Raw genomic sequence first — 25,855 nt, 5'->3', positions numbered from 1 at the left:
CAGGTCATATGTGCCCAAGGCTGTATTACGAATGGGGAGTGAAGTTAGCCTGCCTGGTCTGATCCCACAAAAGAGTTACTGTAGCTTAATGCTCGTATTGAGAGAAAGCTGTCAGAACACACAGTGCATTGCAGCTTGCTGTATATGGGTCTGTGTAGCCGTAAACCAGTCAGAGTGACCATGCTGAACTCTGTCCACCACCGAAAGTGCCTGCAATGGGCATGTAAGTGTCAGAACTGGATAATGAAGTAATGGAAGAAAGTAGCCTGATGAAACACATTTTCTTTTAGATCATGTGGATTGCCAAATGAATGAACTTCTTTTGCCTGGGGAAGAGATGGCAGCACAATGCACTATGAGAAGATGGCAAATTAGTTGAGGCAGTGTGATGCTCTGGGAAATATTCTGCTTGAGAAACTTTGGGCCCCGGCATTCATGTGAATGTTACTTTGACATGTACCATCTACCTAAATATTGTTGTAGACCACATACACCCTTTCGTGGCCACAGTATCCCCTAATGGCAGCAGCCTCTCTGCAGCTACACTGCAAAAATTATTCAGGAATAGTTTGAGGATCATGACAAAGGGTTCAAAACGTTGACTTGTCCTCTAAATTACCTTGATCTCAATCCGATCAAGCATTTGTGGAATGTGCTGGAAAAACAGGTTCAGGAGGCAAAACTTAAAAGATCTCTGCTAATGTCTTAGTGTCAAAAACTACAAGATACCTTCAGAGGAGTCTAGGCCTTGATGGGTCAGGACTGTTTTGGCAGCACAATATTTGGTTGGTGGTTTTAATGTTGTAGCTGATCAGTGTAAATACCCCATTTAGATAAATGGGGGGAAAATTAGACTGACCCTCAGCTTCTGACCCTCTGTAGTGGATTAATTAATATTTTCTATTAATTTCATAAACTGCATTTAGCTTGCATTAAACAAGTTCATAAGTGAGAGACAAAGCCCTCGTACATACATAAATATTTGATCATTAAAGGTGAAATAGGGTACCAGGAAAGGAACATACCCTGGAGAGGGTACTGGCCCATTGCAGGGCAAACACACGCACCCACACACTTGGGCCAATTTAGAATCGCCAGTTCACCTAACTTGCATGTCTTTGGAGAGTGGGAGGAGACTGGAGCATCTGGGGGGAATGCTTGCTGGGATTTGCTCCAGCAGACCCTTGTGACCATGTTCAGGACTAAGAGTGAGAGAGAGAGAACCACCCACCATGACAAACCAACTCAGGATCCCAGATTAGGACCTGAGTGCGGCCATGCAATGGGTGACACCTCAGCACCACTCTAGTTCAGATGGAGTGGGACAGTGTGAGGTTTTTTATGGTGGCTGGAGTGCCAATTCTGCCACCAACCCTAAATGCAGGGCTGGATGCAGATTAACATCATACCCAGGACAGAGCAATTGCAGGTTAAGGGCCTTGCTCAAGGGCCCAAAGAAGTAGAGTCACTTTTGGCGTTTACGTGATTTGAACCGTCAACCTTCCGATTGCCAGTGCAAATCCCTTGCCTCAGAGCCACCACTCCGCCGGTTCAGGACTAACTGGACTAGAAAATGACTGACTGACTAAAGCTGAAATAGCTGATTTTAAAATTATTTAAAGATTTTAACAACTATATCAATGAGAAGACAATATGCTTCTGTGACCTAAAATTAATTTCAATCCAATGAAAATATCACCTGGTCATACGAAATTCAGTTTCTGCCATGACATGCAAATGGTTGGGCCAGAATATAGCATAAAAAATATGAATTAATTCTGACTTGTGTCAACGGCATGAGGAACATTTTCTTAGCGTAAATTAGATATTTTATTACCAACTGAGTGATTTGAATATCATGGATTGCTGCTGACCACATCCATCCCATTATGGCCATGGTCAACCCTTCATCAAATGCATACTTCCTGCAGGGTAATATACAATTTCATATCATCTCAAGCTTGTTCCACAAATATGACAGATTTCAATCCAATAAATTTCTTCAGGGATGAAATGGAGCGGAAATGTGAGGGTGAAAATGTACAGGAACTTCATGATGATACTGAGCCAGCAAGAACAAAAATAGCTGAGGAATGTTCTATTTAAGCAATGTTTGATTCATGCCTCAAAGAACTTAAACTGTACTATGAGTTAAGGCTTATCCTAACTGGTACTAGACAGGTGTACCTAATATAGAACCCTTTGTTTATATAATGTAAATGCAATTATTGATGGCTTTATTTTTTGTATAGGTATTGTGTTAGGCTTCTGGTGTTTCTGATTACTAGTATTCGAAAACCTTCTGAAAGAAAAGAAACAATTGTTAGTTAGTCTTCAGGTTAGGAGGCAGCAACAATGACAGCAGAAGCACTTATAAAAGTCAGACTCTTTGCAAAATGGGGTTACCACTATAATTATATTATATTATATAATTATACTTTTAATTATATATATTACACTATATATTATACTTTGTTGTTCTGCATTTGAACAGAGTTTGGCATTAACACTAGAATTACCAGAGCCTACGAAAAAATTCGTATATCCGGCCCACCTTAAATCGCTTCTTAAAACCTTTCTCACCTCTCCGCCAGCGTCTTTTGTCATCTAAATGTACTGATAAAGACAAGCTGCCAGCAGCCGGCTATTCCATCCCCCCAACGACTTAGAACGTAAACAAGCTTTTCCCAGCTAATGCCTTGATTGATTATCTGGGAGTGAAGTGGAGTTTTAGAGTAGAAATAATAAGATTGTTATTTGGAACACACGCATTTCATATGTGTTGCATTTCTACAGTAATCTGTGTAAACACATTGTTAAAACAGAAACGGTTTACAATATTCTAGTAGCAAATGACAAAATGTAGGCATAAACTATATAATGTATGAAGCCTGAAGTCCAAATATCAAAGAAACACTTTCACAAAAGGTACAAAAAAAAGTTTTTTCGTAGACTCTGGTAATTCTAGTGTTAAAGGGAAGGGTAAAGAGGGTACATAGTAATTCCCTATTACCTGAGCCATTAACATTTACAGATCCTCCTAACATATTAACAGCTGCAGGAGCAGGTACTTTCACAATGGAGACAATCAACATTTCAATTTGTTGCCTTAACCAATACCCTAACTCTGTTAGGGTGGTAAAACGATATCACCTACAAGGAGAAACAGTGGCAATTTTAAAATATGGTAGAGTAGAATGGCTACTTTGCTGTAAACTAAGATGTCAGAAATCAATATTTGAATTGAAATTGGGAGACTACACAAGTTCATACTTGGCATAATGACAGTAATGGCTCTGCAATGAACTTGTGGATTGGCTGGTTTCTGTCTAGCACTTGGTTCTGCCTGGACAGGATCCAGACAATCCTGAATTGGATTACATGGGATGATGACACAGAGATTTATATTAAATAAAAAAAGAGATTTTAGATGTTAATATTACCTGTATTCAAGGTCAGATTTAACATCCCTATCTAGTAGACCATAGCCACAGAACATCCCCTATGCTACGAACTGATTCACCAGGTAATGCTATTTCTTGAAACTGACTGTCTCTTGGTTTACAAATCATTCTACATTTTCAACACTCAGATTAGGTTTTCTGCTCTGATTTGATTTGGGATAGAATAAATATAATTAGACAAGTAACGGTGCACTGCACAATAACTTGCAGTGAAAACACTTGACTTGAGCATTCATAGTTTTCATACTCTTTCTCTGTACGTTTAGCATTCGTTTGCTCAGAAGTTGATGCGCTTGATGGTTCCGGAGCAGCTCTTCTTTTCTCCACCCTGTCGATCCGCTTCTTCTCTTCTTTCGTCAGCATGTTTTCACGTTAAAACTGATTAAGTCAGTGTTTGTGTTGCAATTACTTAGTACATTTTCTTTCATTTTTCACTTAAGTCTTCAATCTGCCTCAAGGATGATTAAGATATGAAGAGGTAGGGGAAGTGATGGTGAAGTTGGTAGTGATGGCCGCTGCTGTGAGTTGATTCTACAATAAAATAAAATAAAAATAAAAAGAGGAATAACCTTGGAGGTCAATCATCACCCCGAAAGCGGATAGTAGACATCACATAGTATATTTGTACCAAATATCAGGTCAATAGTTCCAAAAGTTTGGGAACTACAGGTGATTTTAAATCCTGGACAGACAAACGGACAGCCGTGGTAGCGTATTATATAAGAAGATTACATTACCTGAATGTAGCCTATCGATAATCTACCCAGCATCACCCTTGGAGTTTTTCAGTAAAGAGGCACTAAATGTACATATTTATTTACATTATGCATGTCAAAGTATTAAGAATGCAATACAAAGTGAATTATTTCAGCATTGCTATCATTATGTTCGTAAAATTACAATAACATTCTCAGAAAAGCTTAAAATGACTATAATCTTTATGTAATATTGTCATGCTTGTGTAAGTGGGAAACAGCTTAGAGGTTTGGGTGATGGTAATTCTAAACTGAAGCAGGAGATGTTGTTGTATAAAATGTTCTCTCTTCTTCTGCATATGCAGAAAGGAAGACTGGCACCTTTCTACCTCTGATATCACTTCTGGGGTCCGTTCACCTAGACCTGCCTGTTCCTCTCAGAATGCTTGAAAACCAGAATAGCCACCATCTTGGGCTATTAAACTGACTTGCTTTTGCGTATTTTACACATTTTTTTTTCTTTTGAGCTATACACGTTTGGCCCCAACTTGCCCCAACACTTTAACTTTGTTTGTCTCATCTTTACAATATATATACATATATAACACAAAGTTGACTGACTGACTCATTGATTCACTCACTCTTCAACAAACACACTATTTTACATTTAGTTAAAAAGCTGACATTTAGCAGGATGGTACATCTACGGCAGTAGGTATCCACTAAGAAAAACAGTTCAATATTTTATTATTTAGGGGTAAAACCTACAATAGAAAACCAAATTCTCCAAAATACATTGACTGATTCAAATGAAATTTGCTGATATAACAGAAAAAAGAAAATTAGCAGGCATTTGTTTTTGTATTTGTTGATGCACTTTTTGTTTGTCAATATTTATTAATCTTATAAGTTAACATTTCAAGAAAGGATACAGCAGACACGATTAACAGCAGTACTGGCCAAAAGGGTATTTGGATGACTGAAGAAGAGATCGTGTCCTGGACAGGTAAAATCGGACGTAATTGCATTTGCCATGTACAGTGAGGTGTGAAATGATAAAGGAGAAAGTTTGGCGAAGTTCACTGGTTAGCAAGCACTATAATGGTGCCAGACTCTGTGGCTGTGTGTGTTGATGTTGCTTCATCAGAATCAAAATGACAAAAAGAGAGAGAGGTTGATGCAGAAGAGGCATTCACGGATTCAAGACAATGGGGACAGATAATATACATTCACATCTTTGGACTTTGAAAGGGGATCCTCATCTCACACTCCAAAATTCTCTACATATACATTTGCATATGCAGACTTTAAAGGGGGACTACATACAACTGATTAAAAACAATAAAAAAGTACTTGACTGAACAACATAAACAAAAGAAAATAGAAGACATCTGACAATGATATAATAATAATAATATTTCACATTATTCAATACTGAATATCCGTTTTAATTCAGAGAGATACACTTTCCTGTAAAATTGTATTTTGCAATGTCCATCAACAAAAGCCAAGGTCAATCACAAGGGAAAGCAAGGAATGGCCTACAGGGCCACAGTGGCTGCAGGTTTTTGTTCCAACCCAGTTTCTTAATGAGAAGTCAATTACTGCTGATGAAGTGCTTATTGCTCAAGTGATATTTTGATGCATTATTTTAGTGGTCTCGCTTGTTAAGCTTCCCCACTCTTAATTGCTTATTTTAATCTTAAACAGTTACATTCACAGTTTTTCATGGCTCTTTATTATCAATAAGATGCAAATGACAAAGGAGCCAGTAGTTCTCCGTCTAACCTGTTTCTATTTACACCTTTGTGGATTCATCATGCACTATTTGGTTTAACAAAACACTTGAGAGAAAAATGTGACAGACTGAAAGTTATCTGTTTCAGGCTTCACATCATTTAGAATCTAATGATATCCTTGGAAAGGAAGAAATCTACAACATAAGAACCTAATGTTGCAGACTAACAAGCAATAAAATTAAATAAAGTCTGAGACTGGCAAGGATTGGTTTCTAATTAATGGGTTGGAATGAAAAATTGCAGTTACTGGCACCCTTCAGGACTGACGTTGCCTTGTTCAAGAGAAAGCAGCTCCAGTGATCTAGTAGAATTATTATTACTTATTTGCCTAATGCCTTTATCCAAGTCCTGGGTCCAAAGCCTTAACCTGTACACCATATTTCCTGGTAATAAATTAAAAAAAAAAACTACAAGTATTGTATACAGGAAACTACTTAGTTAATTACATACATTCTTCTGATACACTTGGTTAAACAATGGCACTACAACTGATCCCCATTGTCTTACTAAATTTCCCAGGTGAAGCCTGGTAACACGGACAGCAAGATATAAAGTATGGGCATGTAAGGATTACAGGGGCCTAAGAAACACCAAAAGAGGAAAATTAACTATTTAGTACTGAGCACACATACAACTCTGGGTGTTTATTTTAATGTTAAAATACTGAAAGACATTCACAATGTTGATGCCCAGCTTGAGGACACTAGTATAAAACAAAGAGAAGAAACATCAAGACAGACTTCACTTCTTCAAACACAGGGCAGTGCAAGTTTGAGCAAAAAAAAATGTTAAGTCACATTACTGAAGTAGATACACATCAGTCATTTAAGAGTTGAATTATTGAGGTACAGAGTCAGCAGATTTTATCAGTCAGTATTCAAACACATTATGTCAAAACTCAGGATGTTCTTATTAAATGTTGTATCATCTAGAAAAGAGAAAGTCTGAGAACAAGTATTGTTATTTGGATTTTAATGTCTTTTAGAAACTAAACGTTTAATGAGAAGTAAAGCACTTGTTCCTCAGCATATCCAGAAGGATTTAGTTAAGAATATAATCAATTTCAAGACTTTCTGTCTTTCTATAATGAACATATAAAAGGGAGTATGGCATTAAAGTCTCATTATAAAGATGTGATTACAATTTACAAATGTGAAAAAATGGATTCTCTTTAAACAAACAAAACAAAAAACATGTGAAGTATTTGCAAATAGCAAGAGGAAGTAAGCAAATGCAAATTTTAAAAATTCTGAAAATGTATTTAAAGTATTAGATATATATAAACTAAAGACCTGTGTGTGTATGGAACAGTCTACTCTGTTCCATACTAAACCATAGCCACTAGATGGCGCATGTATGCACTTTTAAATTTTCTCAACACTTGCATGCACCTCACTACGAAAGACCTATGTGCAGCAAACACTACTGCTAACCATGTCTTGCTAATGGCACAGATGAAGAGACACAACATCAAAATGAAGCAAATGCAGCAGCTCAACAACATGCAAGTGAAACACTTCAGCAATGAAGGGCAAGGCTTGAAGCTTTCGTTAAAAATATTGCCTATCTGGAAGTGTTTTCTTGAGACAAAGATTAATAGGACTCATATGACAGCGATATGGCTAAGATATTGTATCATCAGTGTCTTCTTACGAAAGCCAGTGGGGCAACAAGCACAGGTGGGTCCACATCCTCTGTCCTGGGTAATTCTTAAGAGTTAGCTGATGCCTCTTCAAGTTCATGAATATAGTAAAACTGTTAGGGAGTCTCCCACCCCAGTCCCCTTATGGCGATGTACAATAAACACAAACAAACCACAACAATAAACACTCAAGACAATGTCCTTATACAGTCCAATACATAAAAAGCAGGTGAAATGATATGGTGTGAAGATCAGAATCCCGAGAACAGCTTCCATAGAAAATGATTGAAACAGTCCTACCAGTAGTCCTGAGCAGTGAGGGGTGAGATTTCCAGGAGCGCTCCTTTTGAAGATGCACGACAATTAATCCACCACTATAACACGACAGGCAGGCACGAAACAGTCCATCCATCTAACGTGAAACAATCCTGGGCACAATTGACTTTTTAGACAACACGTTGGACAGGATACACAAAACACCAATCTCCTGTTGCTCCTTCAGGCCTCCCTTTTTAACTTTCCCGCTGGCCTCATTCATCCCTTACAGCCCCTACTTTTGTTCGCATCATCCTCTGCAGGTAACCCCCTTGGACTGCTGGGAAGCGAAATTCTCCCCACGGTAGCACTACTACATTTGCATGCAGTGTGTTGCACAAACAGCATTACTTGCTACGGGTTACATATTGAACCAGAAAAGAGAACCAAACTGATACCTTGAGGTAAAATCCACTGCACCAAAGTGCCAGTGAATATTTTGAAGAGGTTATGAAATCTAATTTCCACTGATCAGCTGTTATGTGTTTCTGCTCAAAATCAAAATGCCTGTATGTAAACTAAAAGAGCAAAAATGACTGTGATGTGTGAATGTGCCTTGTGAAGGAGTGGTATCTTAATAAAGGCTGCTACCTATATTGCATATAACCAAGCTGGGAAATGTTTCTTTCAGTCCTTTAGTCAAGTCAAGTCAAGACAAGTTGGGGAGCATGCACTGGTATAGTGCGTTGCCGCACCCACTACACAACAAAATGGATCCTGGTGTGCAACCCCCCAGGCAGACCAGTCCAGTCCAGTCCCACCCTACAGAAATGACCCTCTATCTGCCGCAGCCAGGTGTTACGTGGGCGACCCCTTCATCTGGTCCAGCCACTCGGGTCCCTAACAATGAGGATCTTATGAGCTGGATCACCCTCGGGGAAATGCGCCACATGGCTGTAGTGCCGTAACTGACGCTCCCTCACGATGCAGGTAATGTGCCTCATTCGGGACTCCATGAGCAATCACTCATTCGGCACAAAGTCAAACCAATGGTATCCAAGGATTTTCCGGAGAGACACAGTACCAAAGGAGTCCAGTCTTCATCTCAGGTCACTGGACAGTGTCCATGTCTCGCAACCATATAGCAAGACAGGAAGTACCAGGACTCTAAAGACTTGGACCTTCGTCCTTTTGCATAGATATCAGGAGCGCCACACACCCCTTTCCAGCGACCTCATGACGCCCCATACTCTCCCAATCTGTCTATTGACTTCATAGGAAGAGTCACCAGAGACATGAATGTCACTGCCAAGGTAAGTCAACCTCTTAACAAGGTCAACACTCTCTCCGCAAACAGACACACTGCTGATGGCTGTGCCCAAGAGGTCATTAAAGGCCTGGATCTTGGTTTTTATCCAGGACACTCGCAAGCCCAGACACTCAGACTCCTCACTCAGTCTCTCGAGCGCCCTGATCAGAGCCTCCATTGTCTCCACGAAGATCACAGCATCATCAGCAAAGTCAAGATTCGTGAACCTTTCTTCACCAACAGATGCCCCACAGCTGCTGGACCCCACGACCTTGCCCAACACCCAGTCCATACAAGCATTGAACAGAGTAGGAGCAAGAACACACCCCTGACGAACCCCAGAATCAACTGGGAAAAACGCAGAGGTCCTGGCTCCACTCTGCACAGCACTCACAGTACCAGTGTATAGGCCGGCCATGATATCCAGCAACTTCGAGGGGATCCTGGGAATCCTCAGAATGTTCTACAGGGCAGCTCGATCAACCGAGTCGAACGCATTATGAAAATCGACAAAGGCTGCAAAGAAACTCTGCCGATATTCGCATTTGCACTCCATGAGAACTCTCGGTGCCAGGATGCGGTTGATGGCAGACTTCTTAGGCGTAAAACCAGACTGTTCCAGTCGCTGGTAGGTGAGCAAGTGATCACGGATCCTATTGAGGATGACCCTAGCAAGGACCTTACCCAGCACCGAGAGCGGTGTTATCCCGCTGTAGTTGCTGCAATCCAGGCGATCACCCTTCCCTTTCCAGATATGGATGATAAGTTCCATTTTCCAGTCAGTTGGGATGATGCCAGTCTCCCAAATGGAAGCAAAGATTGCTTGCAATGCCAGGAGGACAGCCTTACCACCAGCTTGGAGAAGTTCACCCCGGATACCACAGATCCCTGCAGCCTTTCCCCTCCTCAGCTGGTTCACCACCTGTGCAATCTCAGTGAGATTGGGTGGATCACAGCTAATTGGAGGATCAGTCTCAAGAACTGTGGACCCAGAGATATCCAACGTCCTAGCCGGAGGATCAGCTTTGAAACAACTGCTCAAAGTAGCCAGCCCAGCGGGTCACAAATGCAGTGTCATCTGTAAGGACCGTTACATCAGCTGTCCTGACTGTGACTCTCCAAGGAACAGATTTAGACAGGCGTAATGCTTCGATTCCTCTGTAAGCAGGATGTGGGTCGCTAGACCACAGATGGTGTGTCACTTGCTCACAGATTCCTCTAATAAATACCTCCTTATCTGCCCTCAGAGCCCTCACAACCATTCCTCTCAGTTCCTAGTACTGACCAGAGTTGCCATTGAGCCGTGCGCTGCAACTCCTCTCAATGATATCCAGGGTGCCCTGTGAAATGAAACACCTCCTTCTGGGAACACCCATAACACCAACATAACCCTCAGCAACCTTCAGGGTCTTGTCACAGAAGGTCTCCCACATCACATTAGGATGTCCTTTAATGGACTAAGAAGAAAGAATGAATGGGTAAACTATGGTCTGGTTTTAGATTTTACTAAACTTTACAGTACCTGTATATAATTTTATGTACTGTGTCATAAAGGACAAGGGTTGGCTGGCATCTCACCTGGGACAGACGGTTTATTACCTGGCCAGGAGCACCTTGATAATGGAAGGGTAGAAAGAGACTGCCATTCAGGGCAATGTGCTTCCCTAGTATGACAGATAGCAGCATCTCTCTGGTGGGTCTCCTATATACACACTCACTGGTCTTCATGGGAATTACAGTTCCAATGTGCAGCCCTGCTGGGTCTCATGAAAACCACCAGAGGGAGCTGTGAGGAGGAGGCTCCTCATTTTAGGGAGTTTCCATCTGACCCAGAAGTGCTTCCTGGATGCAATGTGGTGGCACTGGAATTACGCTTGGGTCTGGTATAAAGGAAGCCACTCCTCCTCACACCAGGAGTCAGAGTCAGGGGGAAGAGAATGAAGCTCACTGAGGAGAAGTCGAGGGAGGAAGGTAAGGAAAGAGAGAGAGAAAGATTTATTGTATGTTGTTGGACAAAGAAGCCTGTATTGCAAAGGTATTCATTGAATAAATCATTTGTTTGCACCTGGGACCTATGTTTGTATTGTGTGTCTGGGGTTTTTGGTGCTGAAACACCCCCTAGTGGTCACATGTGATAATAGGAAATCTGACAGGTATTTTTTTGTAAATAGATAATAAAGGCTGGATTTGCAGATCAGTCAGTAATTTAGAAAACGTGTTTATAAGGTAAATAATCATGCTCCTTTTAGAGAACTGAACAATATATGCTGATATTATTAAGTTATTTACAGAGATGTGCATTGACTTCAGAAACAATAAAAAGGCAGTAGTGGTTTGCTTGGATGTGATGGAAAGTGCAATGCTTTTGTAAATCTCTCAAGAATTCAGACAAATGATGGCCGTAAAGCACAGGAGAGGCCTCTCCATATAAGGGGATGAGAGTCTTGAAAAGTGCAAAAGGAATTCCCCCAGTCAGACAGGTGGTAGAAAGTAGCCAATGCATATTTTCAGTGTTTTCCTTGCATCCTATTGCAGTGGACATGGCAACTTGGAGGTTTCTGGATTATAAGAACACCTTTTGTTGCTAGGAAGTTAAAGTTAAAAACAAGAAGCTGCTTCTGACCTCAGAAGTTATTTCTGGGGTTTTTCCTGGAGTTGACGTCCTTTCCAGAGTTGAGCTTTCAGTCTGAAGCCAGAGGCAAGATCTTTATGTGTCAGAAGGCCCAGAAAGGCACCTGTTAAAAACATTGTCTTTTAAGCACTTTGGCCTCTTTGGAATTTATTTATTCTACTGTATATGAAATGATGGCTCAGAAGCTCCCCCTGTAGTCCACACCCTAGAATTCCATAAGATGTAGCTTACATCCATTTTCTAAACCCACTTCTCCAGAGCAATGTCATAGGGAAGCTGAAGCCTATCTCAGCAAACATCAGGTACAAGTCAGGAACAATCCCTAGGCCTAGACAGGGTGTTAGCTCATTTTGGGATGAACACACACACACACAAAAACACACACACACACACCAAGATCCAATTTAGCATCGCCAATCTACATATGTGTGGAAAGTGGAGCAGCCAGAAGAAATGACACAGAGAGAATATGCAAACTCCATGCATCAAAAAAACAGGACTTGTTGTGAAGCGGAAGTGGTACCACTCCACCATCCCATAAGATGTTCCTTGCACTTCTATTACCTTAATCTAAAGCTTACCTTAAAACCATTATGAGGTTTAATGATAATTATTTGAGCATACGTTCTATAATAATGCAATCTAACATAACATAACATTTTTGAACCGCCTTAATCCATTTAATCCTATCCTAGAAGCACCAGGTAAAGGACAGGAACCAACCCTGGAAAGGATGCCAGTCTATTGAAGGGTTAAACTCATGCATGAATACTTACGCTCAAGCTAGGAGAATTCAGAATTGTCAATTAACCTAAAATGCACAACTTTGGGATGTAAGTTCTATAAAACTAAACCTTAAAGATGATATATGTTGCTTTATCACACAAGAAAAATTAAACAGAACCATGAGTAAAGCAGCAAAAGCAACTGTTCAAAGAAAATGATCTTGACATTCACCATATTGGGTCCAAAGGTACAGTGATTTTGCTGTGAGAAATTAGAAATGGGATTTTCTTTTTGATGTTGCTGTCTATTCCTAGTTCATTTCCACTTAAAGTGCTATAATTCTAACTGTACAATCTATTCTATATTACTATACAATCAACATTATTTTTTATAACTGAATTGTTTTATTAATGTAAAGTATATATAATTTGCTGTACAAGGCCTTTCAGATTGCTTACCAAAAATGATGTGCAAGATAATAAAACATGGAACTGCAACACAAATCCATGGAGTTTTTAGGTAGCATTACTACCCAGTGTGTCACCCCTGACAAGCCTGACTATTGAAATTCATCGTCTAACTTTATACTGTTTCATATTATATGAGGAAACTTTCTCTTTTAATTTCTAAAACAATATTATCTGCTTCTGATTTACATATAGGACAGGTACGTGATGATTTTGTGAAATACAAGCTGCAGATCAAGTTAAAATATCTAAAGTTACGCATTTTTTTCCATTGTGTGTCAGCTTGAATTTTTTCTCCCCCTCTCTGGTTCACACTTCCTGCTTGTCTGCACAGCACACTGTGCTGCGGTAATTATCAAGATCAGGATTTCTCGTATGGCAGGTGAATGATGGGTGGAGCCCAGACAGCCTTTTTTTCTCTTGAAATAGTAACACTTTTACAATGAAAAGCAGCAGAGCTGGTCATGCCTAATCAAACAGTGGAAAAACAGAGTGCAAAGTGTTTCTCTGATGGTTATTAATACTACCTTGGCTATTGAATGAAGAGTGCAGTAAGTAAGAATCATTTCTTAATTTCTTATAAAGGTATCTTACTAACTTGTAGAACTAATAGTTCACTATCATGTGGAGCATTCTTATTTGAGACTAGAAATGATTGCTGTATTGTTTTTAAAATTCCAGCCTTACATTACTTTACTTACATTACATTACAATACTTTGTTTTATATTTTATCCTTATCATACATTTCCCATTGCTATTAAAAACAATGTACTTCAGATAAATTTCTAGTTAAGACATATCAGGATGTACACTATATCAGTTAAATGTATGCACCATCTGTGGTGAACAGCTTCATGAGGCTTTTTAGAACAGACAGAAGTACACAGAAAGAGAGTAAGAAATATGAGAGTCTATGTGTAGGAGTATGAGTAAGTGACACAGACTGAGTAGAATTAAAGTCAAACAAGAGTTAAACACAATTTTAATAGGAGTTGTGTAATCAAATTCAGTTTTCCTTTGTATTATTGTGTTATTAATTACCTCCCAGATTAATTAAAAAATATATGTAGAAAAGCACAATGTCTTAAATTTTCTTTTCCATATTATGGATTATTTTCAGATGATTGTCGGTTATTAAATTAATTAATCCATCCATCCATTATCCAACCCGCTACATCCTAACTACAGGGTCACGGGGGTCTGCTGGAGCCAAACCCAGCCAACACAGGGCGCAAGGCAGGAAACAAACCCCGGGCAGGGTGCCAGCCCACCACACGGCACACACACACACACCAAGCACACACGGGACAATTTAGAATTGCCAATGCACCTAACATGCATGTCTTTGGACTGTGGGAGGAAACCGGAGTACCCAGAGGAAACCCACGCAGACACGGGGAGAGCATGCAATCTCCATGCAGGGAAGACCTGGAAAGCGAACCCGGGTATCCTAAATGCGAGGTGGCAGCGCCACCCATTGTGCCACTGCGCTGCCCTATTTGTTAATTAAAAATACTAAATGAACTATACATATGATTTGCATATTTCAGTCAAGTGTGTGTTTTTCCAATTGTGCAGCCTAATATAAGAGAGAAGTGGAAGGCCTGGACAGAGGCCACTTGGTAAATGGCTAGATTGTCATCAGCGTGTGCATATTCCAGAATGAAACAGCTCAGTAACTGGCCTGTGTGGGCTACCACAAGGGGTAACCCACACAGCCTACTGTTGCTGTGTATGAGCACCAGAATGAGAGACAGAGAGTGTATGTTGCTTTAGATGAACGTTTAGGGATTTCCACAGGACATTAGACAGGCACAAGTCACACAGGGACTAGTGGCTTTTTGTAAACTACAGATGTCAAATAACCTATGTCATAGGCTGCAACACCCTCAGGATGGAAAAATGAGGGGAGGCAGCTACATTTGGACACTGCCTCCCCCAAAACGCTAGATGGCAACTCCCATGGAATGTAGCGGTGCCCCGGATACCCACAGGGCATCCTGGAACTTGGAGTTCGGTTTCTCAGCCCTGTTGGGTGCTGTGGGTGCTGCCAGGGGGAGCTGTCAAAGGATCTGGGGACTCATCTTCTCCCTATAGCCAGGAAGTATGAGGTACTCATGAGGACGGAAGCCCCAAAGTAATTCCGGGCTGAAGTAGAAGCCAGTTCTTCATTAGACCCGGAAGTACTAGCAAGTCACGTGGTCGGAAAGACAGAAGCACTTCCGGGTCAAGGACTATTTTAAGGACTGCTTGGAACCCAGCAGGTGAGCCGGAGTTGGGAGGAGGTGGACAAAGCTTGCTGGGAGGTGTGGAGGAGAAATTTGTATTGTGTTTGTGCTTGACTTATTATTTACCTGTGCTATTGTGGTTGTGGTGCTTAACGCATTTTCTTTAAGAAGAAAAGAATATTAAAATACTTTGTCTGTCTGTTGGGGTTAACGGAACAACAGCAACTCCTAGCATTTTACACCTAGTACATATCAATTGTGCCTCATCCTCACTTAGAGACCGTTATGCCATGTGTGGATGGCAGGGGTCCTTCAAACGCCATACTGATGAATGGTATTATGATTTAATCACAACAAGGAAGGTCAAAATTGCACCAAAACAGTTTGCTTTATCACAAAACCTTTAATATTTATTTTTTTAAATGGGCAAGAGAGCATGAGTAAAATAACAAATGCCAAAAGTTAAAACTAAAAAACAAAAACACAATGTTAACAAATGTAAGTAAATATGCTTCTTAGCGGCATGAAAGGATAACTGGGATGCAGTCTGAGAAAACTGAGCTTTGGGCTACTAAGGGCTGAGTGATGCTGGAGCATGATGGACCACCAGAGGGAGCCCTAGCCTTGTGTCCTTGTAGTCAAATAGACACATTCAGATCTTGGCTGGAAGTGACCCTCGGATTAGGTTTAAATCCACCTTATTCCAGAGCTGATTGAAAATAGAGCAAGAGGCAGAAATAAAAGATTGCTGACAAGAGAAAGGTAACAAAGAGTGAGCAGTAAAGGAGAGTGAGGCAAAGGAGAGGGAGGTGGAAGTGGGCAGCTGGATAAACCATCCCACTGTGATCCCACCAATAATTTAGGCAAGCTTCAGAAAAGCTGATAGATGTTTATTATTTAGAGTTGGGCTTTGTGAGTCTTCCTTTATTGTGGAGTTAATAAAAGCCCTTAATTGTATATCTTTCAATAGAGCTGCACTATTTTGTAAGAGTATAGAAAGCCACAAAGAGGTGCCCTTGTTCACCATAGTATAATGCATACAAATCGATTTCTGGTTTAATAAAATTAAAAGAGGAAAGATAAAAGAGCATTATCAACGAGATATGTGATTAAAAAAAAATCTATTGATGATGCACTTCAATGTACTCTGCAATAAAATTGTAGAAGTGCAGCCTCAAGTTAAATCATCCAGGTTTGTAAATTATGTTACTATTCTAGAAATCGTAGATCTGCTCACAAAATAAACTGTAGTTGACTGCCATACAGTACTTTGGATATCTTCAGCGGGTAAGCATGTTACATTGGGGACAGAAAACAAAATTAAAGATTCTGTAGGATTGTTGGTAGAAAGGCTCGTGTTGTAGATTTTGTGTAAATTTTTTAAATTTTCTTTTGCTGCATCTGCTATTTTTAAATTTCAAAATATTTTTGGACAGAAATAAATGCAAAATATTGTTTTTTGAGATCTAGTTAAAATTGGGGAATGAAGGCAATTACAATATATCCATGTACTGCTTGCTGTTATGCACTGTTCTCTGTTTAATTGTGTCATTTTGTTTAGTTTTGTATATTTTCCATTTCTCCTTTTGATTAGTTGATTTACAAAAGGCAATACCCATTCATCCATCTAATAATATACCTAATTAATCCTTTTCAAGGTTGAATTGTTAATTTGAGCAGTAAGTAAAAATAGACAATAATAATGATATATTACAACTTTAAGTCTTGTTCTACTTATCAAGTTAACAGTCATTAGAATGTACAGAATGAAATATTTTCATTATAATGAAAAGTACAGAACCTTCTGATTTAACCCATTATACTGTATACTAGGGAAAGTGGATTAAATAAAAAAATCTTAAATTCTATCAGTTCATTACACATGCAATGATTTTCTACAAATTTTAAAGCAATTTTTGTGCTTGATGGAATGATCTGTAACAAGACATTGTGTTGAGTCAAGCATAGTTCACTAAGCCTTATAATGTTAAAAAGAACAGATTATGATAGTTGCCTATTGCTATAATTTACTTTTTAAAATTTCATATGCATATTACTGATTCTTACTGACACCATTATGCAGTATTAGCAAATAAAGCACCACAATTTGCTGTTGGCTGAATCTTGCTACTTAAATAATTTGGTGTTGCAGTATGAAGTGAAAAAGCCTCAACCTGAACAAACTTAATTCCCAATTAGGATGATTAACTTCAAGATGTGAACTTAACTAAACAGTCAATATGAAATGCTCTTTTAAAATATCACATTTTCTTATTTACATCATTGCATACTTCAGTAACTCTTCTCATGAGTATAGGCATAACGAAATAATTTCCCTATAAAAAAAAAATTCCAGCCTTAATGGAGAAACACAACACTAGTTTTTATATTGCCTTGCCATAACAGGAAGAGAGTCTAAATTTAGTGTTGCTCTTTAAATCTGAGTCATTTGAGATTTCAAAGGTTTTATCATGCATTTATATGAATTATACTAGCAAAATACCCATGCCTCGCAGCAGAGTAGTGTGTTAAAGAAGTTATGAAAAAGAAAAGGAAACATTTTAAAAATAACATAACATGATTGTCAATGTAATTGTTTTGTCACTGTTATGAGTGTTGCTGTCATCAAGGATTTGATTACCATTATTTCTTTCAATCAGGTTCATATTTGGAGGATGTATTGCGTTCAAGTTACATCAGGCGTTTGTCAACCATTGTAAAGATACAACAGGTTTCATTGACTTTGATTGACTTTGTGTCCACGTTGTCAGAATTGAAACATTCATAAACATCGAAGTGTCCACTACTCAAATCGCTACCGGTGAATCTAAGATGTTTAACAGGCATTCCCGGTTGTCCAAAGGTGTAAAATATTTCCCCATTTCTATACACTTGAAAGCAACAATGAAACAATTCTGCAGCAACTATCAGCTTACATGCAGAACCATAGGTTGAGAGCTTAAGCATTTCACTGCTATAGTGTTCCTGTGTAGTATAATTGTCTCCTGTACCATCATCAGTCCACACCTTGAACCTGTCCCAGTCATTCAGTACATAAGACACAATGTCTCTGCGGATATCAAGGCTGAGACTGATATGGCCATACAATAAGTAAGAGAGAGAATGGAAGAGGCAGGCACAATCTTAGGGCATGGAAATCACTGGGTACGGGTCGGTGAAATTGTGATCGATGGTGATCACTGGAATAGACATGTTATTCGGGGTAAACTTGCACACATTGAGAAAGAAAGTACGAAGGAAAGCGAGAAGCGGTGGAGCAGGGAATGAAAAACAGAAGTCAGCACCAGGAAGATGTACATGAGCAAGTAAGAAGCCTAACAATGACAGCCTTGAAGTGGTGGAGTTAAAGAAAAGGCAACAGTCACGAGGAGGGAGACGTGAGGAAGTAAGGAAACCCAACAATGTCAGCTTTGAAGCGGTGGAGTAAACGAAAAGGCAGGAGTTACCAGGAGGAAGACGTGAAGCAAGGCCATCAATAACAGGCTTGAAGCGGTGGAGTAAATGAAAAGGCAGGAGTCACCAGCAGGAAGATGTGAAGCAAGGCGAACAATAACAGGCTGGAAGCGGTGGAGTAAAGAAGAAGGGAGCAGTGAGCACAATGAACAGCTGAGGAAAGTAAGGAAGCGAGTGAGGAGGCACATGAGCATGGGATGTTGTTAATGTATACAGGCAGGGAGCCAACCACATGGTAGGTGCGCGGACAACGGCCATGCGGAAAAAGGAATGGGGACCATGTGCGTCTCTACCATGAAATACATAATCTGTTAACGGTAAATAAGGAATGAAACAGCCAAAAGGAGAGATCAGTTCCAAAAGTTCCCTATGGCATAATGGTGAGAACTGCCAAAAAGAAGACATATTTTTTGAAAGTTCATTACGGGGCACAGCACAAAATGAAACATACTTAACATTTTTAAGTTCAGTGTAAAGGATGAGCATGGGAAATTTGGGCTTCCTACGTATATTGGAAGTTGCAGAAATAGTGAGGACATACTGAAAGGACCGGGGTAGCAGATGTGCCTAGGACACTGCCTCCCCCACAGTGCTAGATTGCAGCCCCCTTTGGTTTCAGTGGCACCTTGGAATCCAGCCGGGCTCCATGGGAGTTTGGCACAGCCCTGTTGGGCTCTTTGGTGGCTCCCGCGAGGACCTGAAGAGCCCTACTTTGGGTGTCCACCACACCTGGGATTATTCCCAGATAATGCTGATGGGCCACCTGAAGTGCTCCCAGATACAGCATAAAAGGGGCCCACTCACTTCACTCGGGGAGCCACAGTCAGGAGGAAGAGGATGAAGCTTGCCAGAGAAGTAGAGGCAGAAGGAGAGAGAAGACAGAGAGAGAATAGACAAAGTGCTTAGTGCTGTTTTATTGACTGCGCTTGTGGTTTATACTATGCTGTGCAGGTGGGAAGCAAAAGGGAAGCATTTCCCACACCTAAATAAAAGCATATGTTGTGCTGGACTTGTGCCTTATGTCTGTTGTGTCAGGTTTTTTGGGAGTTGGTCCGCCCTCTAGTGCCACAAAGTGAATGTAAATTTAAAATATAATTAAATTTACAAGTCTCTGATGGTTATAATGACGATGACAATGTCCAAGACAAGAGGAAAGCAAAAAATCCATTTCAGTCCCACCTGGGCATTTGTCCGGTACTTAAATGTAAAAATGTTATTCATTAATATCAACATAAGATTAAAAGTCCTAGAACATTCAGTGTTGCAGATATCATCAGAGTGATAGCATTAAGGATGGCTGCAGAGTACATGGAACAGCTGATAACTGGATATAGCAACACCATAGGATATTGGAAAAAAGTAACAAAGGAAAATACATTTCTTAGTAAATGGTAAATATATACAGTATCTGAATAATTAGGATTGTCTAATAGTTATATTCTATTAATTCATCTCCTGACTTCTTCACCTGGACACCGGTGTTCACCTGTATCAGTGAATTGAATGCTCCTCGGAGACACAAACGCACGTGGGAAAAGAGCAGGAATTGCCGTTAAACAACGCCGACTTAAGTCCCAGAGCTTTGTTTCCCGATGCCTGCGAGTCGTTTATGACCCATCTTCTCCTGCTCAGGACTCCATCACTGGTTCATGGGCGCTGGACACCGGATTTAATCTCTCCATTTCAAGACAGCATCAGTTTTCCTCGGCCTGCAATCGAGTAGTTAACACTGCTAATCTTCGCACGCTCACCTGTGCTTATCCTGCAGCGAGCTCTTCATCTATCAAGGCTGCTCTCTTGAACGTGAGATCAGTGTCTAATAAAACTTTTATTCTGCAAGACTTTTTTACCTCAAATAATCTGGATTTCTTCTTCATCACTGAGACTTGGATTTTAAATGGTGACTCTTCTTGTTTTATTGACTTGACTCCATCAGGTTACTCATTTTTAAACTCTCCTCGCCTGACTTGTCGTGGGGGGGGCATTGCCACTATTTTTAAAAGTATGTTCTTGTGTCGGAGTCTTACAAGGGGTCCGTTTAGCAGCTTTGAACTCCAACTTTTCGAAGTGTGCAGCTCCCCTTCTCTACTGTTTGCCGTGGTTTATAGACCTCCTGTAATTAATGATACTTTCATTTCTGAATTCTCTGATCTCTTGGCTGATATCACCCTCTCTCATGACAAAGTTCTTATTGTTGGTGATTTCAACATTCACGTTTGTTGTCAATCGAAACCTTTGGTCAATGACTTTTTATCACTTTTGAACTCATTTGATTTTATACAGCATATTAATACGCCAACGCACTCTCTCGGTCACACCCTCGATCTCATCCTTACTCGTGATATTTCAGTGAATAATATTGATTTATGTGATGTTTCTTTTACTGATCATTTTTCTATAATGATGGACCTGAATATTACTGTTGATGTCCCTACTAATAGCTGTCCCCCACGCTGCTCGCGCTTTTTAAATTCTTCTATTATATCTGATTTTAAAACCATTTTCTCTAGTCTTTATGTGCATGACCAAAATAATAATATCGATGATTCTGTTGTAAAATTTAATTCCTCCTGTAAAACGATTTTAGACTCAATTGCTCCGCCCAAGATACGTAGTAATAAGGGTAGACCTGCTCCCTGGCTTAATGAAAATACACGATCACTGCGCAGTGCCTGTCGAACTGCTGAACGGCGTTGGAAAAAAGATGGACTGATTGTCTCTAAACAAATTTTTAGGACTTCTCTTTTCAATTTCCAGGCTGAAGTTAAGAAAACGAAACAAAATTTCTTTGCCGATTTAGTTTCCCGTCATTCAAAGAATCCTAGGGTCTTATTTAATTCAATTAATGCAGCCATTCACCCCCACTCTGCGATGGGATTAAATAGCATTGTTCATTCATGTGACCAGTTTCTATCATTCTTTGTCAGCAAAATTGATACTATTCGCCGTGGCATTGTTCAAACGGGCTATGAACTTTCTACTGTTAATCATGACATTGTCTTAGAATCCTTTGATCTAGTTTCACTTTCACAGCTAAAAAGAACTATTGACACCCTTAAACCAGCCCCCAGTCCTCTGGATATTGTACCACCACGTCTCCTAGTGGAAGTCTTTGATGTGTTGGGCCCACCCTTATTAGCCATCATCAATGATTCTATTAGTTCGGGTGTTGTGCCCTCATTTTTTAAACATGCTGCAGTCCGACCCTGTCCTTAAAAAGGCAGAATTAGATCCTGGAGTTTTAGCTAATTTTGTCCAATTTCCCAACTGCCATTTCTGGCTAAAATTCTAGAAAGAATTATTTATAATCAATTGGTTGATCACCTTAACTCTAATAATTTATTTGAGATCTACCAATCTGGCTTTAGGCGTTATCATAGTGTTGAAACGGCACTCCTGAAAGTGTTCAATGACATCTCTCTTATTACTGACTCAGGTGATGCGGCAGTCCTTCTCCTCCTTGACCTGTCCGCTGCCTTTGACACTATTGACCATGAAATATTGATGATGCGGCTTGAACATCTTGTTGGGCTTAAAGGGGCTGCTCTAAACTGGTTCAGGTCATATTTAACTGGTAGAAACTTTTCAGTGTCCTCTTAATTCCTCTTCTTCATCTACTGCTCCTCTTAAATATGGTGTTCCTCAGGGATCCATTTTGGGTCCTATTTTATTCTCCATATACCTTCACCCTATTGGAGCAATTTTTAGGAAATTTAACATTTCTTTTCACTGCTACGCTGATGATACTCAGGTTTATATTCCTGTGTGCAACTCTACAACAATTCAACTCCACAACTGTCTGTCTGAATTAAGATCCTGGATGGCTAATAATTTTCTTGATCTAAATCAAAATAAAACGGAGGTGCTTATAGTGGGTCCATCAGCTAAAGCCCAAGTTGGTCTTGGTCTTCTCGGCTCTTTCTCTGTCTTTTCCAAACCTCAAGTCCACAATCTTGGTGTTACCTTTGACAGTAACCTCTCTTTTGAGAAACAAATAAATTCTGTAGTCAAGAGTTGCTTTTTCTAACTTCGTCTATTAGGTAAGATAAAGCCTTTTTTATCTTCTAGAGATCTTGAGATAGCTACTCATGCGTTTATTTTTTCTCGCCTCGATTACTGCAACTTGCTGTATTCTGGGATTAACAAATCCTTGATACACAGGTTACAGTTGGTACAAAATGCTGCCGCTCGCTTTCTGGTTGGGGCAAGAAAGTATGACTCTGTTTCTCCTATTTTAGCTTCTTTACACTGGCTGCCTGTCAGTTTTCAAATTGATTTTAAAATCCTGCTGCTAGTTTTTAAATCTTTACATGGGCTTGCTCCTGCATATTTATCTGAACTGTGTGTTTTACATCAGCCATCTAGAGTGCTGAGATCTTCTGGTCAGCTGTCTCTGGTTGTCCCTCGTACCAAGTGTAAAACCAAAGGGGACAGGGCTTTTGCAGCTGTCGCACCTCGCCTGTGGAACTCTTTACCTCATCATATAAAGGAGTCGTCTACAATTGAACTGTTTAAAACAAGATTAAAGACTCATTTCTACTCACTTGCATTCAGTGACCTTCAGTAGTACTGATGGCTTCCTCTTTGTGATTATCTTACATTACTTCTATTTTTTATGTATATAACATTACTTCTATTTATTATGTATTTTATTTTATGTTCATATATTTTATTTCTATTTATGTTTTATGTTAATTTGTTCTATTTTTGTAAAGCACTTTGGCCACAACATTACTATGTTTGTTTAAATGTGCTATATAAATAAATTGACAATTGACAAAAGAGTCATATTTGTGATTTTGGACAAGGAAATCCCCAATCTGCACAATTATGCAGTACTAGTTTTAATCCTTTATGAAACGCCCAAAAAACAAGGATGTTCTTTTAGTTGCCATTCAGAATCTGAAAGTGTTGTGGCGCTGAACGGTAATTTCTGCAAGGGTTATGACAAATTTCTATGGAAAATTAGTTTTTGTTGGGGTTTTAGGCATGCTTGTTTTGAAAGTTTACATTGTGGTTATGGTTATGCCATTGCACCCTGAATAGGTACGAGTTACATGGGAAAGGATTAAAGACCCATTTAAATTACTTTCTTTCAAAAGTGAGATTGTGAATGTGAAGCAGTGATCTCATCATACCATTATTCACACGTATGGCACATGGCATTCTTAACATTGTCTTAATGAGGTTAGCATATTTATACAGATTGTTCTGCAAAGCTGTCATCCAACCAAAACTGGGTGTTAGAGGGATACACTGAGGTTGGGATTATTAGTGAAAGCAGCAAAATATTTCAAAGTAACATAAAGGTGATATAAAATGGAAAAACATTCCTAATGGAAGTGAATGTAAGTTAAATTCAGGCAGGTTGTAAAGTCTGGTCTAAAAACATGTTGTGGTCTGGTGGTTGTGGAGGAGAGGAAAAGAAATAACTGCTACTTTGACTCCAGTTAACCATTTCAACAAAGTATGGCCAAAACCATTGCCAACTACTAAGAGTATGGATGCACAGCTTATATCTGCAAAATGCTATTGGATTGTCTGCTGCTGGTGTAACTGTAAGTTCACAGGCTTCTTACGTAACATATCTGTCGCCTGGTGGTTGATAAGGAAAACATTTAAAACTGGCCACTGACCTGGCCAAGTGCTCTCTTTCTGTCTCCTCGCTTGTGCAGGAAAGTTATATGTTCTTTGGATCTGAGAATCGAGCGAATGTAGGACGATGTCATCCTCATTGCTTGCATGCGCTTGAGTGACAGCTCCTGTTTGAATAAGTGCTTTCAGAATGTTCCTGTCTTCACAATAATAAAGCTGTTTTTTTTTGGAAACCTGGACTCACCTCCTCCTCTCTTTTGCAAGTCTGTGACTCACACATCACAATATGAAAGTGTGATATTCAGCCTAAGCAGGTTCATCAGGCAACAAATCAATCACTAGACTTATAATGAGTTAACATTGACAAGAAGATCAAGAACCAATATATTAAGCCCAATACCAGCTTCTAGACAACAACTATTCTGGAGTCAACTAAAAACAGGATAAAGGCTTTGCTTATTTACAAGAAAATCAACAAACAAATCCATGGTCAGTTTCACAGACAGACTTCTAATGCTTATATTGATATAAAACTGACCTTAGGATGGTTGCCAAGCTCAGGGTTAAAGGAACACATGTAGAGTCTCTTCAGGCAATGAATATTTCCTAATATGAAAGGAATTTCCCAAGATGGATGTTGAGAGCAAGTGCAGGTTATGTCAACAGAGAAGCACATCAGCCGTATTGTTGCTGGAGACTAAGTGCTAGTCCCAAAAGAATACACCATTTAGATACATAGCTACAGTTGCATAATGCAGTCACAAAATATCAAAATTGAGGCCAAGCCTCAAAAATCTAGGCTCAAGATTGAGGCACAGTGTTCAAAAATAATAAGCCTTTTCACAACTGTAAATAGATTGTGGCATACATTGGAACAAAAGTGGAAAGCCTAGCAACAAAACAGTCCTTTATCTTTAGAAAATCCAATTATTAATTAAGAGAGTAAAAGAAGCTGTGTAAAAAACTTGGCTCTTTAAATAAATAATAAATTTATAGCATAATAAATAATGAAATACAACAAAATATCAAAAAGACATTAAAGGTATGCTTAAAAAAGGCAACTCAGAAATAATCTAAGCCAAATCCACAATTCAGAAGAAGAAATCAAAAAACAGAGCAAGAAAAGGTCAAAAACCAAAACAAATACTTTTCCTTTCATACAAAAATCAAAGTTGATATCGAGGACCTGATGCTCTGCCTGGACTTATAAAGGCAGAAGTTGGTTCTCCAGCTGAAAATCATGGTGGTCCCACTCTTGAAACGCAGACAGGGCACATAACTAAACACTTTAATAACACAACAAATAAACATTGTTCAACTAATAACACACAAAAGCAAGTTTAATAACATAAAACACAAAATAATTTATAACAAAACATAAAAATAAAACATAAAATAAAAACGTACAAGAGCCAAGGATAAAACCCTGACAAAGACTGGTCAATTTTTTAAGAACTTAGTCCGCCAGTGCATAACAACTGGCACAATCACCAACCTGAAAAAGTTGACGAGACAGAGAAAAGCATTATATTCAACATGGCTGTAGACACATAACGTATTATCTTCTG

General features: G+C 39.5%; 1 protein-coding gene across 3 annotated transcripts in view; it reads left to right on the top strand.

Moving 5' to 3' along the window:
* Positions 1–13,380: 13,380 nt before the first annotated feature.
* The window catches only part of itprid1 (ITPR interacting domain containing 1), a 141,260-nt gene continuing 128,785 nt past the window's right edge, over positions 13,381–25,855 (top strand). For 2 of the 3 annotated variants that reach the window (XM_051929361.1, XM_028803839.2), the window contains exon 1: positions 13,381–13,540. The gene's annotated coding sequence lies outside the window, so the exon portion shown is untranslated. Of the gene's footprint in view, positions 13,545–25,855 lie in introns of all 3 variants that reach the window. The other variant, XM_051929360.1, reaches the window with a different exon arrangement.

The sequence above is a fragment of the Erpetoichthys calabaricus genome, chromosome 6, assembly GCF_900747795.2.
Source record: "Erpetoichthys calabaricus chromosome 6, fErpCal1.3, whole genome shotgun sequence".
NCBI lineage: Eukaryota > Metazoa > Chordata > Cladistia > Polypteriformes > Polypteridae > Erpetoichthys > Erpetoichthys calabaricus.
Note: the sequence above shows the minus strand (reverse complement) of the source record. Positions and strands in the feature narration are given on the sequence as shown.